This window comes from Cebus imitator, unplaced genomic scaffold (assembly GCF_001604975.1).
Source record: "Cebus imitator isolate Cc_AM_T3 unplaced genomic scaffold, Cebus_imitator-1.0 Scaffold282, whole genome shotgun sequence".
Lineage (NCBI taxonomy): Eukaryota > Metazoa > Chordata > Mammalia > Primates > Cebidae > Cebus > Cebus imitator.
In genome coordinates, this window is record NW_016107597.1 from 2,586,351 (window position 1) to 2,591,232 (window position 4,882).

At 37.5% G+C, this 4,882-nt stretch overlaps 1 pseudogene; it reads right to left on the reverse strand.

Annotated features, from left to right (window-relative positions):
• Window positions 1–3,441: 3,441 nt before the first annotated feature.
• LOC108284733 lies at window positions 3,442–4,148 on the reverse strand (annotated as a pseudogene).
• Between the last annotated feature and the right edge of the window lie 734 nt (window positions 4,149–4,882).

Sequence of the window (4,882 nt, forward strand, 5' to 3'; positions counted from 1 at the left end):
AGTGGCTCAGAACAACACACATTTATTATCTCACAATTGCCATGAGTCAGGAGTCTGGTCACAACTTAACTGGGTTCTCTGCTCAGAGTCTTGTAAAGCTGGAATCAAGGTGTCAACAAGCTTGGGGTCTTCTTCCTTACCGATATGGTTGTTCAAATAATGTGGTTCCTTGTTGTGGTACCATGACCCTCAGCTCGTAGAGGTCACCTGCAGTTCCCTGTCACATGTCTCTCTTCACAGACAGTTTACATCACAGTAGCTTGCTTCTCCAAGGCCAGGAGGAGAGTCTCCCTAGAGGATGGTAGCGAGATAGAGCTATGTATATAACATAATCATGGGAGGGACATCCCATTAACTCCACCATACCTTATATGTTAGAAGCAAGTAATAGGTTCTGCCAACACTCAAAGGGAAAAGATCAAACAAGGTGTAAACGTTGGGATCACCTTGGGGTTTGTCCCCCACAGTCTCTATTCTTTAATTTATTCTGTATCAAATATCCAATTATCCATTCATCTATCCATTCATTCATTCTCTAAACATGCTCCTTCCTCAAGACCTTGACATTTACTTTTTTCTCTACCTGAGACACTTTTGCCTAGAAATTTCCAAAGTTCACCCTCTGACTTCCTTTAGGTTGGCCGATGTCACCTCATTAGTAAGGGAGTCCCTAAACCATTCTATCTAAAATAGCCAATCTTGGACCCTGGCATTCACTATCCCCTTTATCCTGTTTTATTTTTAATATCTNAAAAATCCTCACATTTTTTACAGTTACAAAAGCACACAGACATTAGAAAAAATGTTTTCAAGCAGAAGTACTTTATAGCTTTATCAATGAAAGCTAAATATTTGAAACATGTATTTTCCAGTTTCTTTATTGGCTATCTCTTTCACCACAATGTAAGCTTTATAAGAGCAGGAGCTTTGTTTTATTCACTGTTGAAACCCTAAAACCTAAAACAGTGCCTCGAGGTAGCTGAAGCTCAACAAAACTTTGTTGAATGAATGAACAAACAAACATTTGTTGAACACCTACCATGTGTCAAAGATGGTGCCAACTGCTTGGGGGACACCAAAAATTCTACCCTGAATGGCTCCAGCTGTGAGAGAAAGAGTTTGCTGGGAAAGTACAAAAGCTAAAGCCTGAGAATGAAGATTTTGGAGCAAAAATAAGACATTTTGGAATAAAACACAATCTGGAGCAACTTAAAGGAGACATCAGAAATTTCTACAAATTCTGTAGAAAGCACAAATGAAAACAGAGGCATTTGTAGTTAGTGATTGAGCCAAGACAAGCACTTGAAAATTAAAATTATATCAAGGCAAAGATAAAAAACAAATCATTTCAAGGGTAGTAAATTAAAGGTTAACCTTTCCCAGAGGCTGAGAGTTGTAAAGAGGCACTAATTTGGGCAGTATTAACAAGTGCTTTACCTGAGGGCTGTTGTGGTATGCTAATTTTATTTGCTCCAATACATAAGGCGCCTTCTTGCTGATAAAGTCTGACAGGTTTTGGATCATCTCCAGAAGTTTTCTAGAGCCATGTATGAGGTTGCAGATGTGAATATTGGTCCAGTGAGAGGATACTGAAAAGACTGATTTCTAGATGCTGTCTTATAAAATGAATGTATTGAAGATGCAACATACAAGCAAATATTGGAGCCAAAGCAACAGTAGCTAAGTGGAAAGGCTATTTTCTGCAAAATAGGAGAGTGTGAAAACACAGAAACGATTTGGATCTTAGCTGGTTTTGGTAAGGTGCAGTAAAAATGCAAATGCCAGTGACAATAGAGTTCAATCATAAGTAAAAGGAAAAACCAGTCACAATATGAGGAAAAATGAGTTGGTTTCCTTTTGCTTCCAGTCTTGTTTTGTGGTGCCAGGGATCATGTCCAAGCTGTCAGAATACCCATGGAGAAAATATCCAGAGCAGCAACAACAGGACTGGGGTACCACAGCAGTTCTCTGCTTATCTAAACAGATGCATTAAGCCAATTTCGAAGTGTGAATTCCACCTGGTCTTTGGTTTTCAGCTAACTGCCTAACTTCTACCACCCCTTGCTTTTGGCAAGAAAGAGCTGAGGGCAGCTGATTCAAAGAGCAGCGTAAGAACTCTCAGTTGGTGATGGTGGGAGTGGGTGAAAACTATTTCACAAAAAGTATCATATACATTTCCAAAGCACAGTGGACACTACTTGTACACTTTGCAATACCAACCAAACGAAGGTTCCATCTGGCAGAAAAATGCAGTAACTGGAAAAGTTTTGAAGCCAAGGGGGCACACTCAGCTACATGACATCTAAATGCCAAAAACTTGTGCATTGCACTTAACTGTTAAATAACTGGGAGTAGTTAGCTCTGAAAGTGTACTATGTTTGCAATTGTGAAATGAATTATTAAAGTAACGATGCCAGTTAAAAGTGACATTTGGTAACTTTGGAATCTCTGCAAAAAAAGGATCATTGAAGATGTTTTTGTCACATACACACTAGGGTAGTGGTTCCTTTACTTGCCTGTACATCAAATTTGCCAAATAAACATTCAACTTACAGATTTTTGGCTCTACCCCTTGGAGATCCTAGATTGATAAGTCTGAGATCCAGAATCTATGTTTTTATTCCCAAGGGATTCTGATGGCCAGTTTTGTGAACTCTCAAACTAGATGACTTGAAGGAGGTCTACAGTTTATATAAATAATTGACTGAAAGAGGGATGTTCAAGAAACAAGTTAATTATTGTTTAGAACAATATAGTGCTTTGGCCCCAGATGACAGAATGCAGCTGAACTGAAGGCCTTGGAAGACAGATTCTGGCTCAGCAGAGAGGAACCCTCTCACAATTAGATTTGAGAAGACCAGCGAAAAACTGAAAATCCAACTGTAGTCATCAATGGGATGATAAGCATGGGGACCAGGCTGTTGCTACATGTATAAGTATATACAATTGAACTGTGGCTTCTGGTTGCAATGAGTGTCTTCTTGTCACTGAATCTGTTCAAAAGATATGGGAACACTTTTATCAATAATTACCCTTTAACTCACTCCGACCTGCGCTCTCTGCCTCTACTCTTCTGCTAAGCTTGCTTTTATTATGTCTCTGTCTCCATATTGACAATTTTTTAAAATACTTTTTGTGATGTTAATAGCTAATGTTTATTGATTGCATAGTGTTTACCAGGTATTATTCTATACAATTTAGGTGTTGCATTTTTTTCCTATTATTGATACTTTATTTAAACAAGAAAGTACAATTTCTTAATGGGTTTCATAGTTTAAAAAGCTACAATTATATTATGTTGTAAATACATCTTTAAGTTATTTTTTTCAATTATAACATTTAAAAAATGCTATAAGTGGAACTACTTGGCTTTGACTATATATATTTCTCCATAGTCTTTATGGTATCTGCACAAAGAAATATCTTCTACCTTTGTTCCAATTAATTCTTATACATAAGTTGTTTTTTACTCCAGTGTATCCAGAGTGGTGAAATAACAAGGCCAGCCATGTTGCCAAAGTTTGCTCCAAGCATACAGGCGAAGATGGGCTATATGTACAAGCTCAGTGACCTTGAGGATGTTACATATCCTCTAGGTGTTAGTTTCCTTGTCTGCCATGGTCTTTTCCAATCCTGTGGTATAGAAAGTACTCCAAGATATCTTCCAAAAAAACTATAAATTGTAGTGATCTGGACGCTCTCCCAAGTGAATATAACTCCCTTTTCAGTGCAAACTCTTATCCACGCTTTGAGATTTGGTCCTAAGCAAAATAAACTTGGTAGAGTAGTAAAAGCAGACAAAATAACCACAAATAAAAATCTTTCCATCTTCAACTCTAATGGTGGTGCTCCATATAGAACAAAAATTACATGAATTACATGAAACAAGACATAAGAAATTAGATACAGCATTCCAAAAATCTGGTCACCTTGGGTGATGACAAACTTCTTTTAGAGGATGCATTTGGTTTTGTTACTAAATATAATACAGCAGTTAGAAAATCATAACAGATGTACAACCATATTAAGTGTGCTTCCAATACTGAGAAGTTCTCCAAAAAGAATGATGGAATGAAGATGATTAGGCTAATTGAAAATATGCATAAAAGATGATTATACAATAGTCTCTTGAGATCAGTGTCTTTCATTGTGTTTTCTTGGGTGGCTATCTTACTCTTCCATCTGCAAAGGGCAAAGGACTCTGTGGCCTTCTGACATCAGGTATGACTCACTGCCCTGACCTTTGTAAGTGTTGTATTTAATTTCTCCAAGAAGCCTGTGGAGTAAGTCATATTCTCGTCTAATTTTACAAATATAGAATCTGAGGTACAATGAGGATAAATTATTTTCTTAAGGTCCCGTGACTAGTGAGTACAGTTGATACAGAAGCCAAATTCTAGAACCAGGACTCATAAATAGTCCACTACACCACTCTATTATCAGACCTCCATGTAACATTTGGCATGACAGCTCCTTCTTTGAAATACTCTTAGTTTCCTATGACACCACACTTTTGAGGTCTTCATCTTACTTTGTCACTCTTTCCTAGTTTCCTTTTACTTCTCTGCCCCTCAGAAAAAAAAATGACTTTATTGTATCTCTTGTCATCATTTCACTGTCTTTGTAGGTATTCTCATCCAATTCTATGATTTCTCTAGATTTTATATATTTTTTCTTTTTCTTTCCTTTTTTTTTCTTTTGAGACAGAGTTTCTCTCTGTCACCCAGTCTGGAGTGCAGTGGTGTGATCATGGCTCACTTCAGCCTTAATTTGCCAGAGTCAAGTGATTCTCCCTCCTCATCCTCCTGAGTAGCTGAGACTACAGGTATGCACCACTACCGCATCTGGCTAATTTTTAATTTTTTTTTGTAGTTATGGAATC